This window comes from Suncus etruscus, chromosome 3 (assembly GCF_024139225.1).
Source record: "Suncus etruscus isolate mSunEtr1 chromosome 3, mSunEtr1.pri.cur, whole genome shotgun sequence".
Lineage (NCBI taxonomy): Eukaryota > Metazoa > Chordata > Mammalia > Eulipotyphla > Soricidae > Suncus > Suncus etruscus.
The window spans coordinates 147,643,873-147,669,404 of record NC_064850.1 but is presented as its reverse complement, the minus strand read 5'-3'; the positions used below and the strand labels follow the sequence as shown (position 1 = coordinate 147,669,404).

The 25,532-nt window shown below is 38.5% G+C and overlaps 1 long non-coding RNA gene across 1 annotated transcript in view; it reads left to right on the top strand.

Annotated features, from left to right (window-relative positions):
• LOC126004161 (uncharacterized) overlaps nucleotides 1–23,573 on the top strand; it is a 181,064-nt gene extending 157,491 nt beyond the window's left edge. The window contains exon 3 of the long non-coding RNA XR_007493845.1: nucleotides 23,507–23,573. This is a non-coding gene — a long non-coding RNA (uncharacterized LOC126004161). The remainder of the gene's footprint in view (nucleotides 1–23,506) is intronic.
• Nucleotides 23,574–25,532: the final 1,959 nt, after the last annotated feature.

The window sequence follows — 25,532 nt, the reverse complement described above, 5'->3', positions numbered from 1 at the left end:
GGGCAGCTGGATAGTGTTGGTGGGGGAAGGCATTGAATGGGTTATGGAAACACGAGTATAGGAAGCTGACATTGGTGATGGGATTGGTATTGAAATATTATATGCCTAAAAAACGCAACTATAAGTAACTTTGTAAATCACAATTCTTTAAATAAGCTAATATAATTAAATAAAAGTAAAGATAAACCCTTCCCTCTTTTATCCTGCACCTACAGGTGGATACACGTTAGCTAAATCAAGGGAAATGTATTTATTTAGTGCAGCTAAAATGACTAGTTTTGGTAAGCAGGAAAGCATCTACGTAATTGGGATGAGTAACACTATTCATATGATGCATTCCTAGCATTGTAACATTGCCTTATAGCCTCTAGATTGAACCACAAACAGAGCTAAGTCTATTTGGGTCATGCTGAACAGTTTTGCAAAACAGATGATAGGTTGCCAATCCCTTAGTTTCATTTGGTTTTAGAATTGAATCAAATCCTCAAATATCCTGCACCCAGGGCAAGATGCTGCACTTATACATTCATTTACAGTTTGGTCATTTCTGATTTTTCAGTTGTCTTTTTCTAGATACCCCATGTCACAATGATTTCTTTCTTCCAACATGGGAGATGGTGACTGATGCTTCAATAGCAGCCAAATCCATGCCTGTTTAACAATCCCATTCACTCTAGTTCTTTGTGAGTTCTAGAATAGTTTCCTACCATCCTTTCTTGTATCCTCCAAGAAGAATCACATGCTCCATTTTATGTAAATCAACTTTCCTTCAGAGATATTGATGTTTTAGAATAATTTCAAGTGAAGTAAAGATATAAAATTTGCTGATGCATATTAGTAATATTGTTTACTTGGGAGATGCAGAGAGAATGCTACCTGCTAAAACTTGCTCCTAGAGAATGACAGTTGGATATGATTGTTTAATTTTCTGTGCTCTAGGGGCCTTTTATATGAGTAGCAATGCCTTTATTGAATTAAGAAATGTTTACATTTCAAACACAAGAATGTTTAAAAATGTATTACCCAAGAAAGGATTGCCTTCCATACCTAAAATACATATACTCTATCCTTTATACATATATAATGACCTTGGTATGCATATATATTTTATACGCACATGTTAACACACAATGTATATACACACAATGATATACACACAATGTATACACACAATGATCTTGGTTAAATTGTATACTAAGTGTCCCTATTTTAAGCAGATACTTTTGCAAGTATCTCTTTTCTTTGATTCAAGAAGATTTGTCTTCTATCTAGATTTAAATATTGGGTCAAGGACCCACTGTCTGTCTACTGAATTGGTTGACATACCATTGAAATAATCTTTCCATTATTGTTCTTTCCCATTTAATTTATTGAGACCTTTGATTCAAGTTTCCATTTGGCTTGCTATTAAACACCAAAGTAACAGATTTAGGCAAAAGATGCACTGTGAGGCAAGATTCTCAGGAAGTTTCTTTTTTCTTTCCTTTCCTCTTGATTTTTTTCCTGTGTGTCTGTATAGAACAAGAAAATTGAGCAGCAATATAGTCAGTATGTACTGTAAGGTTGTTCACTTAAACATTATAAGATCTTTAAAGGGAGAGGAAAGGGTTCATTCTTATTAATATCTTTATTTAAACACCTTGATTACAAATACAATTGTAGTTGGATTTCAGTCATGTAAGGAACACCCCCCTTCACCAATGCAACATTCCCATTGGCAAGCTGCACCAATAGATTGACATATGCTCTCCTCCTTCAGACCTGTCCACGGATGAGCCCGATGATACACTAGAAATTCAGGAGAGCAGAGAGCTACAAATAAAATCGGAGTGTCATCGTAGCTCACTAAGAAAGGTATGCTTAGCAGTTTGTCTATTGATAAATGTGTTGGTTTTGGCCTTTTGATGCGAAATGCATGCTAAAAAGAGAATAATATAGTATAAATTAATGATGGTAATATGATTTTCCTGGAAGCATGAAAGAGAGGCCATAAGATAATCTGTTAAAGCCATTTTACTCAAAAATTTTCATCCCTTTAGGAACATTGTAATCATCCCCTCACTGTTATTGGCCTGGAATTCTTCCAAAAAGCTCCAAAAATTCTAAGAAGTTTACTATTTGTTGATGGTGACTTTTAAATTTGTGTGAATTTATAGATTTAAGAAATCATAGGTTCAAGGCAAAAAAATCTCTGATTTTTATACTGTTTTCTCTATTTACAGGCATCTTTAAATAGCAGTAAGTGTTTTTTAATTCTCTCCTTTTCTGTGGAAGAAAGGTCTTTCTGATCGCCTCATTTATCAAGTCAAGAAATTGCAACTTGCTAATAGGAACAGTATGAGAGGTGCAGAACATCTTGATTTCCTGGTGAAACAATATATCTCTTATCTTTTTCAAAAGAAATGGATTTAATTAGAGATTTGTAGGCATGTGACTGAGGGTTAAATTACCTAGACTATGTAACCAGAGGCATATTGGATAGTGTCTCATTATTTAGATAATTACAACAGAATGAAAATGAGGATGGCCACCATGGGGAAAAGAAAGTTTAAGAAACATAGTGAGCTTTCCAAGAAATGCATTCCATGTGAATTCACAGTTCCCAGTCTTATTCATGCCTCCGAACACTATCCGATAATGTAATTTATTTTGTGCTCTTCGTAGTTTTCATAATTTATTACCAATCAAAGCAGTGAGAAGCAGGGATCACCTAATTATCTCAACTTGAGAAACATTCAATTAGATTTGATTGTCTCGAACAAGTTTCTGGTCAGGGAGTTTAGCAACATAGCCCATAGAAATGTAAGCTTATGGGGCCGGAGTGGAAGAACATTGGTAGGGTGTTTGCCCTGCATATGGCCTCCTGAGTCTGACCTTGGTTTGATTGCCGGCATCCCCTAGAATTCCCTGAGCCTACTGGAGTGATTTCTAAGCACAAAGCCAAGAGTAGCTCCTGAGCACTGCTCGTTGTGACCCAAAAAACAGAAAAATTATAAGCTTCTAGGAATTTGATCATTAGTTTGCTGTCATCATTACTGTTCCATTATTGAATTTGATTTTTCTATTCCAACTTTATTTGTGAATCGTTTTTGCAAGTGAAGTTCACTGAGTAATCCCAAGTAGCTCTAGATGAGTTCCAATTACTCTCTTCACAGGGCCATCAAAAGCAGTAAGTTGGGCTTCGCAACTTACAAATATAAAAGAAATAGAAAAGGTAAGCTTCCTTTATTCTTTGTGAAGATTAAAAAAATCTTGTTTCCTTTAGAACCGACTAGTCAGTTTATGTCACTTTCTATGGACTATAAGCACAATGACATTGGTAATACTCTATAGTAACTGTCCACTCTTCAAGAGATACTTGCAAATGTTTCTTTCCTCTATGATAAAAGAAAATATTATTTTCTATCAAGATTTAAATATTTGCATACAATGTGGTAGATGTATATACTTCTCTACTTTGACCATTTTCACCTAGTAGATTAAGGATCAAATGTCCAGCTTTACTGAACTGGGGTGACATGGCAGTGAAATGATTTTTTCAATACTCTTGTTTCCCATTCTATTTCTTGAGAACTTTGACTCAAGTTTCCAGCTATTTGCTAAATACACCAAAATAAAAGATGACTTAAATAAAAGATGGGGTATGGTTGGGGTGTATTCTCCTTTAGAAAGTGAATAAATCATCCTTTGCTAATTCCCTAATACTTATATACAGTGAGATAGAGACTTTTCTATGATAAATTTTGACAGTTGTAGCTTAGTGAAGTGATGGACTAAATGGACAAAATGGACAAAATTTCTACATTCACTGAATTATAATATTATATATTATATAATTACATATTGTAATATAGTATTATTCAGTGGAAATTTTCCACAGATTATAATTGATAACTTTTTATATTTAAGAATTTGATTGACCATAGATTCCCATCTGATTTCTAATGACACAGAAATATGTAAAGATGGAGGAGTCTGATTGTCATAATTTTGTCATTTTCTTTAGATTGGCCGAATCAGTGTTGCGGAATGTAAGTATTGTCATAGGTACTGTCGAGTGACTCATTGAAGCTATTAAGATCTTTAGACAGGAATGTCATTCTGACCTTGGGTTCATTTGAGGTTAGAGGTACCACGTAAAGAGATTCTGCATATAAGGGAGGGTGCAAGTATGCCAGTGATAACATAGGGATGAGCTTTCTTTTCATGGATTTTTCCCTCAAGATAGCACTGGATTTTTGACTTTTCCCTACCAATATTGATCTTATCTTCTTTTTCTTTGTACATATATACCATTTCTTTGCAAGTTCAACACTTAGTTTTAGATCGTATTATCTCCGAAATTATTTGATAATGAATTTTATGTCTGATTTTCAAGATCCTATATGATTGTGATGTCAAAAAGCTTTAGGACATTAAATTGACTTTGGGGAGGGAGGATGAGGATGGTGGATGAATATTGTTAGTCGTTTCTTAGATGGCAACACTCAGCAATGCTCAGAATACTCAGCAAAATTCCTAGTGTTTCGCTCCTGGCATTGCTCATAAGCCATGTAGAATGCCAGTAAGTGAACTTGTGTTGGCCATGTGCAAAGCAAGGCCCTAGTCCCTGTGCTATATCTCCAGCACTGGCTGATAAACTTTGTGAAGTTTGTAATATATTTACTCATGTATATCATGCCTACCAATTTATCTCGTTCAGGACCCAATTCTTGTCCAGAGCAATCTTTTCCAACTATCATTGTCATTGTATCCCCTCTCTAAAATTGAACTATCATTTAAAAAAGAGAAAAAAAATTCAGATCATTATCTGCGCCTGGACTCTACCTAAAGATTTAGAATTTCCACTGCAGAATATAAATTTTATATATGTAGCCTTGCTCTACAGACTACTATAGAGTATGTACTGTCAAATCACTCCTCAGTGAAGACATTTTTAGTGATATTTGAAAGCTGTCATCCTGAACACCAAGAATAATTACTGTAAATCTGTTTGCTCAGTCTCACTAGCCTCTAAGACATTATTGACGAGAGGCAGAGAGTAGCATGACAGGTAGTGTTTAACTTGTATGTGGCCCACTGGTGTATTTGGTTTTTACTAACCACAATACTGGAACGTTTTCTTGTACACCTGAAGCAGAGTGCTTTTCTTACAATCCTGAACTGTACCAAAGGACTGACATATGATTTCTTTCAGGGCGGAAATTAAAAGAAAAAAAGAAAAGAAAAAGACTTCGTGGGGTAAATGCAACAGTTTGTCAATAAACAAATATTGCCTTAGCTTTAAACCTTGCCATTGAATCCTTTGGAATAAAAACAGATGAGAGTATTTATTAAAGATGTTAACTCTTTATCATTTTATTTACAAAACAGACCACCAAGGCCACACATAAAGAGGAAAGGCAGAATTCAGAGCTACTATTACCTTATTCATTGTGATGTTAAAATTGGATTGTTTCAATGCTTTTAGGATGAATCTTGTACGATTTTAACCATATTAAGAGAACTTAAGAATTGTTTTAATTATAAAAGTTGCTGTGTAGACAAGAATTACAATGCCCTTGGTGGAAGTCTGTGACTCTTCCTCAGCCTTAAACTTGTAAATTGTGGAACTTCAATTAATTAAGCCTCCTTTCGTAAGTGAATAGATCATCATTTGCTAATCCCCTAATACTTAAATGCAGTGAAATAGAGGTTTTTCTTTGATAAATTTTGACAGTTGTAGCTTAGTGAAGTAATGGACAAAATTTCCATTTTCACTGGATTATAGTATTCTATATTATATAATTATATAATATAATATAATAATATTATTATTCAGTGGAAAATTTCCTCAGATTGTAATTGATAACTTTCTATATTTAAAAATTGATTGACCATGGGGCCGGAGAGATAGCATGGAGGTAAGGCGTTTGCCTTTCATGCAGGAGGTCATCGGTTAGAATCCCGGCGCCCCATATGGTCCCCCATGCCTGCCAGGAGCAACTTATGAGCCTGGAGCCAGGAATAACCCCTGAGCACTGCCGGGTGTGACCCAAAAACCAAAAAAAAAATTGATTGACCATAGATTCACATCTGATGTCTAATGACACAGATATATTTAAAGATGGGGGAAACTGATTGTCATAATTTTGTCATTTTCTTTAGACTCGGAGACCTAAGGGAGTTGCTGATGGTAAGTACTGTCGAGTGACTCACTGCAGTTCTTAATATCTTTAGACAGGAAAGTCATTCTGATCTTGGGTTCCTTTGGGGGTAGAGGTACCACATAAAGAGATTGTACATACAAGGGAGGGTGCATGTATACCAGTGATAACATAGGGATGGGCTTTCTTTTCAAGAATTTTCCCCCAAGATGCAACTGGAATTTTGAATCTTCTCTACCAATATTGATCTTCTCTTCTTTTTCTTTGTACATATATTCCATTTCTTTGCAAGGTCAACACTCAGTTTTAGGTCTTATTATCTCTGAAATTATTTGATAATGAATTTCATGTCTGATTTCTTCAAGATCCTATATGATTTTGATGGAAAAAAGCTATAGGACATTAAATTGACTTTGAGGAGGGAGGATAGGAAGGAATGTTGTTAGTCATTTCTTAGTTGGCAACACTCAGCAATGCTCAGAATACTCAGCAATATTCCTAGTGTTTCGCTCCTGGCAGTGCTCATAAACCATGTAGAATGCCAGTAAGTGAACTTGTGTTGGCCATGTGCAAAGCAAGGCCCTAGTCCATGTGCTATACCTCCAGAACTGGCTGATAAATTTTGTGAAGTTGTAGTATATTTACTCCGGGTATCATGCCTACCAATTTATCTCGTTCAGGACCCAATTCTTGTCCAGAGCAATCTTTTCCAACTATCATTGTCATTGTATGCCCTCTCTAATATTGACCTTTTTAAAAAAGGGGGGGGAGTTCAGATTATTATCTGCACCTTTCCTCAAATGCCTGGACTCTAGCTAAATTTTTAGAATTTCCACAATAGATTATAAATTTTATATATGTAGCCTTGCTCTACAGACTATTCTAGAGAATGTACTGTGAAATCACTCTCAGTGAAGACATTTTTAGTGATATTTGAAAGTTGTCATCCTGAACACCAAGAATAAATACAGAGAATCTGTTTGTTCATTCTCACTGGCCTCTAAGGCATTATTGATGAGGGGCAGTTAGTAGCACAACAGGTAGTATTTAACTTGCACGTGGCCCACGGGTGTTCTTGGATTTCACTAACCACAATAACGGAACGTTTCTTTGTACACCTGAAGCAGAGTGCTTTTCTGACTATCTGAACTGTATCAAAGGACTGACATATGATTTCTTTCAGGGAAAAAACTAGAAAGGAAGAAATCCAAAAGAGTCCTCGAGGTAAATGCAACAGTTTGTCAAAAAATAAATATTGCCTTAGCTTTAAACCTTTGCCACTGAATCCTTTGGTATAAAAACAGATGAGAGTATTTATTAAAGATGTTAATTCTTTATCATTTCATTATCCAAAACAGACCATCCAGGACACAGAAGAAACTGAGGATTCGGAGGTACTTTTACCTTATTTATTGTGATATTAGAATTAGATTGTTTCAATGCTTGTAGGATAAATCTTGTACGATTTTAACCATATTTAGAGATTTTAAGAGTAGTTTAAATTATAAAAGTTGCTGTGTAGACAAGAAATACAAGGCCCTTGATGGAAGTCTCTTACTCTTCCAAGCCTTAAACTTGTAAAAATTATGGTTTTCAATTAATTAAGCCTCCTTTCGTAAGTGAATACATCATCTTTTGCTAATCCCGTAATACTTATATGCAGTGAGATAGAGAGTTTTCTTTGATAAATTTTGACAATGATAGCATAGTGAAGTAATGGACAAAATATCCACATTCACTGGATTATAGTATCCTATATTATATAATTCTATATTATAATATATATTATTATTCAGTGGAAAATTTACTCAATTATAATTGATACTTTCTATATTTAAAAATTTGATTGACTGTAGATTCACATCTGATGTCTAATGACACAGAAATAATTAAAGACGGGGAGACTGATTGTCATAATTTTGTCATTTTCTTTAGACTCGGAGACCTAAGGGAGTTGCTGACGGTAAGAACTGTCGAGTGATTCACTGAAGTTCTTAATGTCTTTAGACAGGAAAGTCATTCTGATCTTGGGTTCTTTTGGGGGTAGAGGTACCACATAAAGAGATTGTACGTACAAGGGAGGGTGCATGTATACCAGTGATAACATAGGGATGGGCTTTCTTTTCATGGATTTTCCCCCAAGATGGCACTGGATTTTTAATCTTCTCTACCAATATTGATTTGATCTTCTTTTTCTTTGTGCATATGTACCATTTCTTTGCAAGGACAACACTCAGTTTTAGGTCTTATTATCTCTGAAATTATTTGACAATGAATATCATGTCTGATTTGTTCAGATCCTATATAATTGTGATGGAAAAAAGCTATAGGACATTAAATTGACATTGGGGAGGATGATGAGGAAGGTGTATGAATATAGTTAGTCATTTCTTAGATGGCAACACTCAGCAATGCTCAGAATACTCAGCAATATTCCTAGTGTTTCGCTCCTGGCAGTGCTCATAAACCATGTAGAATGCCAGTAAGTGAACTTGTGTTGGCCATGTGCAAAGCAAGGCCCTAGTCCATGTGTTATACCTCCAGAACTGGCTGATAAATTTTGTGAAGTTGTAGTATATTTACTCCGGGTATCATGCCTACCAATTTATCTCGTTCAGGACCCAATTCTTGTCCAGAGCAATCTTTTCCAACTATCATTGTCATTGTATGCCCTCTCTAATATTGACCTTTTTAAAAAAGGGGGGGGGAGTTCAGATTGTTATCTGCACCTTTCCTCAAATGCCTGGACTCTAGCTAAATTTTTAGAATTTCCACAATAGATTATAAATTTTATATATGTAGCCTTGCTCTACAGACTATTCTAGAGAATGTACTGTGAAATCACTCTCAGTGAAGACATTTTTAGTGATATTTGAAAGTTGTCATCCTGAACACCAAGAATAAATACAGAGAATCTGTTTGTTCATTCTCACTGGCCTCTAAGGCATTATTGATGAGGGGCAGTTAGTAGCACAACAGGTAGTATTTAACTTGCACGTGGCCCACGGGTGTTCTTGGATTTCACTAACCACAATAACGGAACGTTTCTTTGTACACCTGAAGCAGAGTGCTTTTCTGACTATCTGAACTGTATCAAAGGACTGACATATGATTTCTTTCAGGGAAACAACTAGAAAGGAAGAAATCCAAAAGAGTCCTCGAGGTAAATGCAACAGTTTGTCAAAAAATAAATATTGCCTTAGCTTTAAACCTTTGCCACTGAATCCTTTGGTATAAAAACAGATGAGAGTATTTATTAAAGATGTTAATTCTTTATCATTTCATTATCCAAAACAGACCATCCAGGACACAGAAGAAACTGAGGATTCGGAGGTACTTTTACCTTATTTATTGTGATATTAGAATTAGATTGTTTCAATGCTTGTAGGATAAATCTTGTACGATTTTAACCATATTTAGAGATTTTAAGAGTAGTTTAAATTATAAAAGTTGCTGTGTAGACAAGAAATACAAGGCCCTTGATGGAAGTCTCTTACTCTTCCAAGCCTTAAACTTGTAAAAATTATGGTTTTCAATTAATTAAGCCTCCTTTCGTAAGTGAATACATCATCTTTTGCTAATCCCGTAATACTTATATGCAGTGAGATAGAGAGTTTTCTTTGATAAATTTTGACAATGATAGCATAGTGAAGTAATGGACAAAATATCCACATTCACTGGATTATAGTATCCTATATTATATAATTCTATATTATAATATATATTATTATTCAGTGGAAAATTTACTCAATTATAATTGATATTTTCTATATTTAAAAATTTGATTGACTGTAGATTCACATCTGATGTCTAATGACACAGAAATAATTAAAGACGGGGAGACTGATTGTCATAATTTTGTCATTTTCTTTAGGTTGAGACACCAAAAATACTTGATGACCGTAAGTACTGTCGAGTGATTCACTGAAGTTCTTAATGTCTTTAGACAGGAAAGTCATTCTGATCTTGGGTTCTTTTGGGGGTAGAGGTACCACATAAAGAGATTGTACATACAAGGGAGGGTGCACATATACCAGTGATAACATAGGGATGGGCTTTCTTTTCATGGATTTTCCCCCAAGATGGCACTGGATTTTTAATCTTCTCTACCAATATTGATCTGATCTTCTTTTTCTTTGTGCATATGTACCATTTCTTTGCAAGTTCAACACTCAGTTTTAGGTCTTATTATCTCTGAAATTATTTGACAATGAATATCATGTCTGATTTGTTCAAGATCCTATATAATTGTGAGGAAAAAAGCTATAGGACATTAAATTGACATTGGGGAGGAGGATGAGGAAGGTGTATGAATATTGTTAGTCATTTCTTAGATGGCAACACTCAGCAATACTCAGAATACTCAGCAATATTCCTAGTGTTTCGCTCCTGGCAGTGCTCATAAACCATGTAGAATGCCAGTAAGTGAACTTGTGTTGGCCATGTGCAAAGCAAGGCTCCAGTCCATCTGCAATACCTTCAGCACTGGCTGATAAATTTTGTTAACTTTGTAATATTTTCACTCAGGTGTATCATGCCTATTATTTTATCTCGTTCAGGATCCAATTCTTGTCCAGAGCAATCTTTCCAGCTATCATTGTCATTGTATCCCCTCTCTGTCCTAACTGCACTGTTTGGCTCTTTGTGTGAATCTTCCTACCTATGGACTGGACCTACTAGCCCTCATCTGTGTTGTCTCTGTATAATATTGTCATAAGATCACTGTTTTCTTTTAAAGGGTAGAATGTGTTTCTACAGAGACAGAGATCACTGAGAAAGACATTGAGATGATTTGAATTAAATGCAACTGGGTTTAATATTGTGCTCATGCACTAAATTCTGAAATGTAGCTTAGTGCCATGTGGTCTTTTCTGCTGCCACTGTCAGGTTGCCTTTGATTTCAACAATGAGCTCTCCTTTCCCCCTTCCTTTTCAGGTCCTCTTGGCCTTCCTACTCTGAAATAGATAGCTGAGCAGAAGTCATTTGTTTTCTTTTAACCAAATATACATAAAGAGCATTCTCTTATATATTCATGGGGGTGGCTGAGTACAGTCTCAGCTGTACCATAAGAATGACAGTTCTTCCATGTCTTTCAGTCATCATAGAAGATCTAAGTGAGGAGGAGAGTGACGTGCACTGTAAGTTCCTTTTTTCTAGAGATAAATATTATATTGTTGCATGGTGTATGCATAAATTAATCTATGAAAATATGATAATAAAATATTTGTTAACTAGTTTTATCCTCAATGTGGTGAGTTGGGTCTACAAATTGTATGGATAGACCCTTTGAGTATAAAACAATACTTTCCCATTTATTATAAATGTTGTCATTTCCACTTGTTCGTAGTTGGCAGAAATTTTATCCAGAATTCTCACCCTTTCCCATAGAAGAAGTTTGCTTCATTAGAAAAGTTGATACCATGCCTGTACTTCTTACTAGTTCATTAGAGAGTTTGAATTAATCTGGCAATTGATATCAGCAACTTGAACATAGACACAGAGCATAAGTCTCAAACTTTCTCATTTCTTTTTGAATTGTTTTTTCGACTGCTGGTATGTTGCCACAGCCATGGAAAACATTAGGTGCTCGCAGTGGTCCTCAAACTATAGCCCGCGGGCCACATATTGTATTTGTTTCTGTTTTGTTTCTACATTGCAAAGTAAGATATATACAGTGTGCATAAGAATTCGTTCATAAGTTTTGTTTTTACTATAGTCAGACCCTCCAATGGTCTGAGGGACAGTGAACTGGCCCCCTATTTATAAAGTTGAGGACCCCTGAGTCATTCCAAGTCCAGCATCTTAGTAAAGAGATTGCCTACTGGGGATGGGCCATCTTCATCTACCAGGAGTAAGTTCTATAGGGGTTAGAGGTATGGTCAAAGAGTATTGGAATGTTCTATCATGGAAATTTTCCTTCCAAAAGCATTTGTATAGCCTCAATCTAATGATGTGTCATGGCGTTTGCAATATCTACATGGGTTTCAGTAGTAAGACACTGAGTGTGCAGGTTTGTGATTTCTCATATATGCATGTGCTTGAATTCCATATATTTGTATCTTTAAATAATGGATTTTGATTTTTCACTATCAAAGTAGCTCATCTCCATAACTGTTCTCCATACATGTAATTATTTCCAAATGTGCTATTCATATATCTGGTGCACTGTATTCAAAAATGTCTTCAGGCCATCAGAATGAATCTTAATTCACAGGGAAAACATTCGCAAGGTACCATGAGTTTAAAATGTACTTCGAATTGTGCTTTTTTCTTTCAGTCAAATGGTTTGGAAAATAAATTTTAATCTGAATTTACTATCACACTCTATTCTTTTGTATTTTGTCTTATTTTTGTTAATATCTTTATTTCAACACTTTGATTATAAATATGAGTGTAGTTGTGTTTGAGTCATGTAAAGAACACCCCCTACCCCAGTGCAACATTCTCATCACCAATATCCCAAATCTCCCTTCTCCCAACTCAAACCTCAACACTGGCTTCCTACTTCCCTCATTCATTCACATTGTTAGGATTGTTCTCAATGTAGTTATTACTCTAACTTTTGACTTAAATCTGGGCTTTTCTGACTGTTCAAATGTGTTTCTTGAAGGCAGCAGAATGTTGGGTTCAATTTTCTAATCCATCCTGCCAGTGTCCATTGCACGTGTGCTTAGGACATTGACTTTGAGTTTATTTTATGCCATTGTTCTACCGAAGCTGGATGAGTTTGTGGGATCCATCCTGTATTAAATTGGCCCATTTAGTTCTTCTCATAAACAGGATTTGAAGTCTATGACAGTTGTGTGCCATTGTTTGGGCAGTTGTGTATCATTCCTACAGAGAGTAGTGAGAGTCTTATTGGGTCAAGTATTACTTTTCATTAATTTTTCATTAATTTAATTAATCAATGAAAATAATTCAGTTCATGCAAATCCAGAGTATTTTCACTCAGAAGATAGTTTGAGAGATATTATATGGAGGGTTAATACTGATTGTGTCTTTCGAAGTACACTCTTCACCAAGGAGGACTCGTGGTGGTGTTTTGTGCTGCTTTCCCGTAGTTATTTGTATAGTCTCACACACATCTTTTTACTTCACTGTCAGAGTCTTAGCTGCTGCCAAGCAGGTGTCAGGGGAGTTTTATGTTGGTGGAAGTCTATCTTCTGGCCCAACTAGAGGTCAATGACTGTGGAAGCCATTTTCCTGGGTGTTGTGTCTGGCTGGTTCTGATTTGTCCGAGACTCCCTTTGTTTGGATAGATCAAGTCCCACCCCTCCCTCTTCAATTTCTTCTCTCCCAACTGAATTGTGTGAATTGACTCTCCCCAGTGAAGACAATTTTATGGCCATTTGAAAGTGCTGTCATCATAAACACCAAGAATAAATCCATGAAACTGTTTACTATTTATTGGGTATTCAGTAGCCTCTAAGGAATTAGTGATGAGAGGCAGCCACAATAGCACAACAGGTAGCGTAAAACTTGTATGAGGCCCACAAGTTTCCTTGGTTTTCACTAAACACAATCATGAACATTTTCCTTGTACAACTGAAGCAGAGTTCTTTCTTTAAGTTGCTGAACTGTACCAATGGACTGACATATGCTTTCCTTCAGGGCCTGTTATGCAACCACCATTGGTGGTACCCACCAAGAATGAGGTAAACACAATTTTCAAGATATAAACATTGCCTAAGCTTTAACCCTTTGCCATTGAATCCTTTGGTATAAAAACAGATGAGAGTATTTATTAAAGATGTTAACTATTTTTCATTTTAATTTCCAAAGCAGACCACCCAGGCCACATCTCCACAGGCAACACAGAATTCAGAGGTACTTTTACCTTATTCATTGTGATGTTAAAATTGGATTGTTTCATTGCTCTTAGGATAAATCTTGTAAGATTTTAACCATATTAAGAGATTTTAAGAGCTGTTTAAGTTTCAAAAGTTGCTGTGTAGGCAAGAAATACCCTTGGTGGAAGTGTTGAGTATGAGTCTCTTCCTCAGCCTTAAACTTGTAAATTATGGTTTTTCAATAAATTAAACCTCCTGAGTAAGTGAATAAATCATCTTTTGATAATCTCCTAACACTTATATGCAGTGAGATAGAGGCTTTCCTTTGATAAATTTTCACAGTTGTAGCTTAGTGAAGTAATGGACAAAATGACCACATTCCTACTGGAATATAGGGATGTATTCAGTGGAAAAGATCCTCAGAGTATTATTGATATTTTTTATATTAGAGAATTCAATCAGCATAGATTGCCATCTGGCTTCTAATCATCTAAAGAATCATCTAAAGAAACTATTTAAAGATGGGGGAATCTGATTGTCATAATTTTGTCATTTTCTTTAGGTTAAGACACCAGAAATACTTGACGACTGTAAGTATTGTCAAGTGACTCATTGAAGTTCTTAGACAGGAAATCTTTAGACAGGAAAGTCATTCTGATCTTGGGTTCTTTTGGGGGTAGAGGTACCACATAAAGGGATTGTGCATACAAGGGAGGGTGCATGTATACCAGTGATAACATAGGGATGGGCTTTCTTTTCATGGATTTCCCCCCAAGATGGCACTGGATTTTTGAATCTTCTCTACCAATATTGATCTGATCTTCTTTTTCTTTGTGCATATGTACCATTTCTTTGCAAGTTCAACACTCAGTTTTAGGTCTTATTATCTCTGAAATTATTTGACAATGAATATCATGTCTGATTTGTTCAAGATCCTATATGATTGTGATGGAAAAAATCTATAGGACATTAAATTGACATTGGGGAGGAGGATGAGGAAGGTGTATGAATATTGTTAGTCATTTCTTAGATGGCAACACTCAGCAATACTCAGAATACTCAGCAATATTCCTAGTGTTTCGCTCCTGGCAGTGCTCATAAACCATGTAGAATGCCAGTAAGTGAACTTGTGTTGGCCATGTGCAAAGCAAGGCTCCAGTCCATCTGCAATACCTTCAGCACTGGCTGATAAATTTTGTTAACTTTGTAATATTTTCACTCAGGTGTATCATGCCTATTATTTTATCTCGTTCAGGATCCAATTCTTGTCCAGAGCAATCTTTCCAGCTATCATTGTCATTGTATCCCCTCTCTGTCCTAACTGCACTGTTTGGCTCTTTGTGTGAATCTTCCTACCTATGGACTGGACCTACTAGCCCTCATCTGTGTTGTCTCTGTATAATATTGTCATAAGATCACTGTTTTCTTTTAAAGGGTAGAATGTGTTTCTACAGAGACAGAGATCACTGAGAAAGACATTGAGATGATGTGAATTAAATGCAACTGGGTTTAGTATTGTGCTCATGCACTAAATTCTGAAATGTAGCTTAGTGCCATGTGGTCTTTTCTGCTGCCACTGTCAGGTTGCCTTTGATTTCAACAATGAGCTCTCCTTTCCCCCTTCCTTTTCAGGTCCTCTTGGCCTTCCTACTCTGAAATAGATAGCTGAGCAGAAGTCATTTGCTTTCTTTTAACCAAATATACATAAAGAGCATTCTCTTATATATTCATGGGGGTGGCTGAGTACAGTCTCAGCTGTACCATAAGAATGACAGTTCTTCCATGTCTTTCAGTAATCATAGAAGATCTAAGTGAGGAGGAGAGTGACGTGCACTGTAAGTTCCTTTTTTCTAGAGATAAATATTATATTGTTGCATGGTGTATGGATAAATTAATCTATGAAAATACGATAATAAAATATTTGTTAGCTAGTTTTATCCTCAATGTGGTGAGTTGGGTCTACAAATTGTATGGATAGACCCTTTGAGTATAAAACAATACTTTCCCTTTTATTATAAATGTTGTCATTTCCACTTATTTGTAGTTGGCAGAAAATTTATCCAGAATTCTCTCCCTTTCCCTTAGAAGAAGGTTGCTTCATTAGAAAAATTGATACCTTGCCTGTACTTCTTACTAGTTCATTAGAGAGTTTGAAATAACCTGGCTATGTCATCCCCTCTCTCTGTCCTAACTGCACTGATCGGCTCTTTGTGTGAAGCTGTGTATCAACAGCCCTGGAAAACATTAAGTGCTCTTCAGTCTAGAGAGTCATTCCAAGTCCAGCATCTTAGTAAAGTGATTGCCTACTGGGGTGGTTCATCTCTATCTACCAGGCGTGAGTTCTGTTGGGGTTACAAGCATCGTTGAAGAGAATGTTCTATCATGAAAATATTCCTTCCAAGATCACTTGTATATCCTTGATATTATGATGTGTTATGGCGTTTGCACTATCTACATGGGTTTTAATTTTAAGATTCTGTGTGTGCTGGTTTGTGATTTTTCATACGTGCATGTGACTTTATTCCACATATTTGAACCATTTATAATGTATTTTGATGCTTCATTCTCAGAGTAACTTATCTCCATAGCTGCTCTATAAACATGTAATTCTTTTTTCAAATGTGTTGTTCCTATATATGGGGCACTGTAGTTCAAAATATCCAGGACATCGTAATTAATCTGAATTCACAGTGAAAACATTCACAAGGAATCGTAAATTCAAAGTATATCTTATAATCGTATTTTTTAGTTAAGTGGTTTTGAAAATTAATTTTATATCTGAATTCCCTATCACACTAGAGTCTGAGGTTATTGTGGCTATCCCTTCCCCACCACTTGTTTATACCACTTGAATCATCAGAACCACTCACACCTGGACTGAGAGTGTAGAAGAGTCAGCTTCATGGGAGAGAGGGATTAAGGGAGTTAGAGAAGTGTGGCAGAAGTGAGAATCAACAGCGAGAATTTACAGAGAGATTCAGCATCCTCAGTTGAGCACCAGCAAAGAAGCAGTAGCAATCGCATCAGCAAAGGGATTTGTCAGCACTGATGCCTGAAAAAAGCAGCTGAAAGGGAGACAGAGGTCGAGTGATCCAGACGGAAGAGAGAAGTAGCTGCTAGGAAAAGGCTTAGCATACAAGCCATGTGAGGAAATGAACTTGGAGGTAACAACGGAGAATTAAGCTGGCTGACTCCTGGAACTTTATCTGACTGCTTTGTAAATCTTTCCACCCTCATCCTCATCCACCCTTCTGATCTGCCAGGCCACAAGTGCTGCAGGAACTGGGCTTAGTCAAGAAAGACCTCACTATACCAACTCTAGGACTCTAATTTATATTAGAACAAAAGGTTATGATTTTAAAAATGCAGTCAGGTGACACTTAACTGGAATATGAAATGTGTGCAAATGATAGGTCTGATGAAATATGTGAAATATGAAAGCCAGCATTTATGATAAGTGTGTGTAAAACAGTCTCAGTGAACCTATCCAATAGGATTCCTTCACCTGTCTTCAATGTTTGCCCTCTGTTTTGGGCAGTTTTGTCTGCAGGACTGGATGTTCTATAGGACCACTTGCGACTTTGGGTTCCTTTCTCTAAATTATTTTTGGGAATCAATCATTAGTAGAGGTATATCATTTTCTTTTACACTGATGTCAACTTATGGTTCTGGGTACTCTTAACCTATTTAAATCTGGGAACATGATTGTTTTCAGCATTATGAAAGAGCGTGCCTGTACAGGATTTGGTGTGAGAAGTCTTTAAAGGATGGAAGAACTCACTAGTCAAGAGATCAGGAGCAAGGGATCAAACCTGGGTTGACAAAACATATGCCCTACACACTATTCTATCATGCCAGTCTGTCCAGATATTTTTTTCACTTCCTCTTTGAGTCACTGGTAGACAAGTAAAGACCTGTTTAATTTCATACATTTGCCTTGATTCTCTGTTTGTTTGTATTTTTATCTTTTCTTTTTTATCTATTTTTATCTTTTCTTTTCTTTTTTGATATATATATGAATCCTTCACCAGTGCAACATTCCCAAGACCAATATCCCAAATGTCCTACCTCCACACCGGCCTGTACTCAGACAGGCTTTCTACTTCCCTCATGCAGTCACATTTTCTTATGATGTTTCTCAGTGTAATTATTTCTGTGACTGTACCCATCACTCTGTGGTGAGCTTCCTGTTGTGAGCTGGGCGTCCTGTATAATACTTCTGTAAAATACTCCTGTATTTTATCTCTGAGAATCATTGCACAAATGTTCTTTATTTTGCTCAAAACGCATAGATGACTGAGACCATTCTGTGTTTATTTCTCTCCCTCTGACTTATTTCACTCAGCATAATAGATTCCATATACATCCATGTATAGGAAAATTACATGACTTCATCTCTTCTGATGGCTACATAATATTCCAGATGCTCTGTTTCTGTGTGTGATTACCTTCTATTTTATGTGCATCATGATAAGAGATGATAGTGGGTATGGTTATAAAGCCAAATGGGGTGCCTTTCTCTTCTCTTAAATTTAGGGAGGCATGTTTTACATCTCACCATGTGGACTATTCTGGAAGAAGTCCATTGTGCACTAGAGAAGAATTTGTGTTTCCTTTTTCGGGAGGAGTGACAAGTCACAGATATCTACTAAGGTCCTGTCTTCTATTTCTTCAAAGAAAATATTCCTTACTGAACTTTACTCTGTTGATCTATTGAGAGGTTAATGTCCAGAAATGAAACCTACTATTACAATTATTTGGTAACCTTTCCTTTTTCTCCCTGTGGCCTGCTTGTGGTGATGGTTTGCTTGCTTAAGTAGCTGTCTTTCTAACTTTTGACTTTAAGTCTGTGCTTTTCTGACTCTTTAAATGTGTTTCTTTTTTATGTTTTCCTTTTTTTATTTAAACATCTTGATTACAAATATGATTGTGATTAGGTTTCAGTCATGTAAATGACACCCCCCTTCACCAGTGCAACATTCCCACCACCAATGTCCCAAATCTCCCTCCATCCCACCACACACCCACCTTTACTCTATTCAGGCTTTCCAGTTTCCTCATTCATTCGCATGATTATGGTAGTTCTCAGTGTAATTATTTCTATAACTACACTCACCACTCTTTGTGGTGAGCTTCATGAAGTGAGCTGGAAGTTCCACCCCTCCTCTCATTGTCTGAGGATTGTTGCAAAAATGACTTTTATTTTTCTTAAAACCCATAGATGAGTGAGATTATTCTGCGTCTCTCTCTCCCTCTGACTTATTTCACTCAGCATGATAGATTTCATGTACATCCATGTATAGGAAAATTTCATGACTTCATCTCTCCTGACGGCTGCATAATATTCCATTATGTATATGTACCACAGTTTCTTTAGCCATTCATCTGTTGAAGGACATCTTGGTTGTTTCCAGAGCCTGGCTATTGTGAATAGTGCTGCAATAAATAAAAGTATGAGGAAGGGGGTTTTGTATTGTATTCTTGTGTTCTTAGGTATATCCCTCTAGGAGTGGAATAGCTGGGTCGAATGGGAGCTCAATTTCCAGATTTTGGAGGAACCTCCATATCGCTTTCCATAGAGGTTGGACTAGGCGGCATTCCCACCAGCAGTGGATAAAAGTTCTTTTCTCTCCACATCCCCGCCAGCACCGATTGTTCTCATTCTTTCTGACGTGTGCCAATCTCTGTGGTGTGAGATGGTATCTCATCGTTGTTTTGATTTGCATCTCCCTGATGATTAGTAATGAGGAGCATTTTTTCATGTGCCTTTGGCCATTTGTATTTCTTTTTTTTATCAAATTGTCTATTCATTTCTTCTCCCCATTTATTGGTAGGAGTAGATGCTTTATTCTTGTAAAGTTCTGTCAGTGCACTGTATATTTTGTATATTAGCCCCTTATCTGATGGGTATTGGGTGAATAGTTTCTCCCACATGGTGGGTGACTCTTGTATCCTGGGCACTATTTTTTGAGGTGCAGAAGCTTCTCAGCTTAATGTATTCCCATCTGTTGATCTCTGCTTCCACTTGTTTGGAAAGTGCAGTTTCCTCCTTGAAGATGCCTTTAGTCTCAATGTCATGGAGAGTTTTACCGACGTGTTTTTCTATACACCTATGGTATCAGGTCTGATATCAAGGTTGTTAATCCAGTTGGACTTTACCTTCGTACATAATGTTAACTGGGGGTCTATGTTCACTTTTTTGCAAGTGGCTAACCAGTTCTGTCAGCACCACTTGTTGAAGATGTTTTCCCTGCTCCACTTAGGATTTCTTGCTCCTTTGTCAAAAATTAGGTGAATGTCTGGGGAACATTGTCTGAGAACTCAAGCCTATTCCACTGATCTGAGGGTCTGTTTTTATTCCAATACCATGCTGTTTTGATAACTATTGCTTTATAGTACAGTTTAAAGTTGGGGAAAGTAATGCCTCCCATTTCCTTTTACCTAGGAGTACTTTAGCTATTTGAGGGTATTTATTGTTCCAGATGAACTTCCTAAGTGTTTGATCCACTTCTTTGAAGAATGTCATGGGTATCTTTAGAGGAATCGCATTAAATCTATACAATGCTTTGGGGAGTATTGCCATTTTAATGATGTTAATCCTTCCAATCTATGAACAGGGTATGTGTTTCCATTTCTGTGTGTCCTTTCTTATTTCTTGGAGCAGGGCTTTATAGTTTTCATTGTATAGGTCTTTCACGTCTTTGGTCAAGTTGACTCCAAGTTATTTGATTTTGCGTGGCACTAATGTGAATGAGATTGCCTTCTTTATGTCCATCTCTTCCCTATCACTATTGGTGTATAAAAAGGCCATTGATTTCTGTATGTTAATTTTGTAGTCTGCTACCTTGCTATATGAGTCTATTCTTTCTAGAAGCTTTTTGGTAGAGTCTTTAGGGTTTTCTAAGTAGAGTATCATGTCATCTGCAAACAGTGAGAGCTTCACTTCTTCCTTTCCTATCTGGATTCCCTTGATATCATTTTCTTGCCTGATCACTATAGCAAGCACTTCCAGTACTATGTTGAAGAGGAGTGATGAGAGCAGACAGCCTTGTCTTGTGCCAGAATTTAGAGGAAAGGCTTTTAGTTTTTCTCCATTGAGGATAATATTTGCAATTCGATTGTAGTAGATGGCTTTATCTAGATTGAGAAAGGTTCCTTTCATTCCCATCTTGCTGAGAGTTTTGATCAAGAATGGGTGATGGACCTTATCTAATGCTTTCTCTGCATCTATTGATATGATCATGTGATTTTTATTTTTATTTTTGTTGATGTTGTGTATGATGTTGATAGATTTATGAATATTAAACCATCCTTGCATTCCTGGGATGAAACCTACTTGGTCGTAGTGTATGATCTTCTTGATGATGCATTGGATCCTATTTGCCAGGATTTTGTTGAAGATCTTTGCATCTGCATTTATCAGGGATATTGGTCTGTAATTTTCTTTTTTGGCAGCATCTCTGTCTGGTTTTGGTATCAAGGTGATGTTGGCCTCATAAAAGCTGTTTGGGAGTGTTCCCGTTTTTTCCATTTCATGGAAGAGCCTGGCTAGTATTGGTAGTAGCTCCTCTTGAAAGGTTTGAAACAATGCATTAGTTAATTCAACTGGGACTGGGCTTTTCTTTTTGGGCAGATGTTTGATTACAGTTTCAATTTCCTCAATAGTTGGTACTCTTCAGGCATGCAGGATTTGATTGCATGTAGTCTTTAACTCTGGGAGTATCTCGTTGATGATGTCTTTGACAGTTGATTCTTCCTGGAGATCTCCTACCTGGGCCTCTGGGACTCCAATGATTCTTATGTTGTTTCTGTTGAGTTTCTCAAAGACTTCTATTTTCATCTGCTCTCATTCCTTGAGTACTTTTTCCATTGCCCGATTGTTTGTCTTAAGGTTCTTTTCCAATTTCTTCTGCTGCGTTGAGTTTTTCTGCATCTCATCTTCCAGCACACCAATTTTGTCCTCAGCTGCTGTTACCCTGCTTTAAAGGCCATCCACTGAGTTTTTCAGTTGAGCTACCATGTTTTTCAGATCTGTTATTTCAGTTCGGAGTTTTCTGATTTCTGTCTTTGTGTTCTGTTCAGATCGATCTATGCTTTCTTTGAGTTCTACAAACATCTTCCATATTTCTATTCTAAATCCCTTATCTGAGAGGTTAATCGGATGGTTGGAATTTTTTAGGTCATCCGAGATATCATCTTCATTCTCTGTGCATGGTGTTTGCCCGCGAGGTTTCCCCATTGTCACGCTTGTAGTGTGATTTTTTTTCTGCATGTTGTGGTGGGGTTCATTGGTTAGAAAGTGTGTGCGGCCTCTAGGTGACAGTGTTTTGGGGGTGCACTCCCTAGGCCTCTGAAGAGAGCTTCCAGTATTCAGGAAAGACAGACAGGCACAACAAAGATTTCCCTTGAAGTTCTCAGAGTCGTCAAAGGCACAGCAGGGTGGAGCCTCCGCAGGCCAGAGGGCTCAGCTCTGCCTGGCGAGCCCCATAGCCAGACTTTACTCATTCACTCGCTGGGCAGCTTCAGAGTGCAGTTTTTTGGGAGTGTGCTCCCTAGGCCTCTGAGGAGAGCTTCCAGTATTCAGGAAAGACAGACAGGAACAGCAAAGATTTCCCTTGAAGTCCTCAGTGTCGTCAAAGGCACAACACTGCTTGTTCTCATTCTTTGTGATGTATGCCAATCTCTGTGGCATGAGCTGGTACCTCCTAGTTGTTTTGACTTACATATCCCTGATGATTAGTGATGTGGAGCATTTTTTCATGTACACTTTGGCTATTTGTATTTCTTTTTTGTCAAATTGTCCGTCCATTTCTTCTCCCCTTTCAGGGAGTCTAACCACATTTTGTAATATAAGTAAAAACAAAACTCTCAGGTCACTGGACATAACACTAGAATAACACATGTTATTCTTCTTATCTTATTCTATACTTGTTCTAACACTTGTTCCTTTTGACCCTATTAAATAGAAATAAAATTCATTTGGGATATAAGAATGTTATATAGTGTACAAAATACGCAGAAATCTCCATTTAAAAAGCCAGTTATTTAATTGTTTTGACCCTCCAGATTAAAAACTGTATACAAGGACAGTACTTAAAGAACTTGGAAAATATCACTTGTGGAAACTTCTGCAACTGTCCTGTCAGTCTGGCTGCTCTCCTGCCTGGACTTAGGAAATGATCTATTGTGGCTTCATCACTGGACAGCTCCCCCTTCCTGTGAGGTGATTCGACCCTCCCAAAGAAGTGGAGCCAGCTGAATTGTGCCTGTCCCTGAAGCTGAGGGGGGACCTTCTGCAACTGTCCTGTCTGTCTGCCTGCTCTCCTGCCTGTGCTTTCTCCGTGATCTAGCGTGGCTTCATCACTGGATGGCCACCCCATTCCTGGGAGGTGAGTCCAACCGCCAAAAATGCTGGAGCCAGCTGAACTGTGCCTTACACTGAAGCCCAGGGTACCTTGTGTAACTGTCCTGTCTGCCTGATTACCTGCCTTGGCTTACAACCTAATCAAATGTGGCTTCATCTCTGGATGGCCCTCCCTTTCTGGAGGTGTGTCGACCAGCCCAAAAAGAGTGGAGCCAGCTGAACTGTGCCTGACACTGAAGCTCAGGGTACCTTGTGCAGCTGTCCTGTCTGCCTGCCCTAATGCCTGGGCTTATGACCTAATCTAGGGTGGCTTCATCACTAGACGCCCCACCTTCCTGGAAGGTGACTCGACCTGCCCAAAATATCTGGAGCCAGCTGAACTGTGCTGTTCCCTGAAACCCAGAGGACCTTCTGTAACTGTCCTGTCTGCCTGCTCTCCTGCCTGGGGTTATGACCTAATCTAGTGTGGCTTCATTGGTGGACGGCCCTGCCTTCCTGGTAGGTGAGTCCAACCCAGCAAAAAGGGTGGAGCCAGCTAACTCTGCCTGACACTGAATCCCAGGGTACCTTGTGCAACTGTCCTGTCTGCCTGCTTTCCTGCTTGAACTTAATCCTGATCTAATGTGGCTTCATCTCTGGACAGCCCTCCCTTCCTGGGAGGTGAGTTGACCTGCCCAAAAAATGGTGGATCCAGCTGAACTGTGCTCTTCTTGAAGCCCAGGGCACCTTCTGCAACTGTCCTGTCTGCCTGCTCTCCTGTCTGGGCTTATGACCTAAAATAATGTGGCTTCATCGCTGAATTTTCTTTCCTTCCAGGGTGGTGAGTCGACCCGCCCAAAGAGGGTGGAGCCAGCTGTACTGTGCCTGTCCCTGAAGCTGAGAGAAAATTCTGCAACTGTCCTGTTTGTCTGCCTGCTCTTCTGCCTTATCTAGCATGGCTTCATCACTGGCCACCACCCTTTCCTGGGAGGTAAGTCAACCTGCCCAAAATGCGTAGAGTCACCTGAACTCTCCTGGGCCCTGAAGCCCAGGGGACCTTATGCAACTTTTCTGTCTGCCTACTTCCCTGCCTGGATTTACGTCCTGGTCAAGTGTGACTACGACCTGATTTAGCATGGCTTAATTGCTGGATGGACACCCTTCCTGGGAGGTGAGTCGACATGCCCCAAAAAGCTGGAGTCACCTGAAATATGCCGGTCCCTGAAGCCCAGGGGACCTTCTGAAAAGGTGCTGTCAGTCTGTCTGCTCTCCTGCCTGGCTTACAATGTCACCTCGTGTGGCTTCATTGCTGGATGGCCCTCCCTTCCTGGGACGTGAGTCAACTCACCCAAAAAGGGTGGAATCAGGTGAACTGTGCCAGTTCCTGAAGCCCAGGGGACCTTCTGCAACTGTCCTGTCTGCCTGCTCTCCTGCCTGGGCTTATGACTGGCCTAGTGTGGCTTCATTGTTGGATGGCCCCCCCCTTCCTGGGAGGTGAGTTGACTAGCCCAAAAAGGGTGGAGCCAGGTGTACTGTTCCAGTCCCTGAAGCCCAGGGCACCTTCTGCAACTGTCCTGTCTGCCTGCTCCTGTCTGGGCTTATGACCTAAAATAATGTGGCTTCATCGCTGAATTTTCCTTCCTTCCAGGGAGGTGAGTCGACACGCCCAAAGAGGGTGGAGCCAGCTGTACTGTGCCTGTCCCTGAAGCCCAAGGGACCTTCTGCAACTGTCCTGTCTGCCTGCTCTCCTGCCTGGGCTTATGACTGGCCTAGTGTGGCTTCATTGTTGGATGGCCCCCCCTTCCTGGGAGGTGAGTTGACTAGCCCAAAAAGGGTGGAGCCAGGTGTACTGTTCCAGTCCCTGAAGCCCAGGGCACCTTCTGCAACTGTCCTGTCTGCCTGCTCCTGTCTGGGCTTATGACCTAAAATAATGTGGCTTCATCGCTGAATTTTCCTTCCTTCCAGGGAGGTGAGTCGACACGCCCAAAGAGGGTGGAGCCAGCTGTACTGTGCCTGTCCCTGAAGCCCAAGGGACCTTCTGCAACTGTCCTGTCTGCCTGCTCTCCTGCCTGGGCTTATGACTGGCCTAGTGTGTCTTCATTGTTGGATGGCCCCCCCTTCCTGGGAGGTGAGTTGACTAGCACAAAAAGGGTGGAGCCAGGTGTACTGTTCCAGTCCCTGAAGCCCAGGGCACCTTCTGCAACTGTCCTGTCTGCCTGCTCCTGTCTGGGCTTATGACCTAAAATAATGTG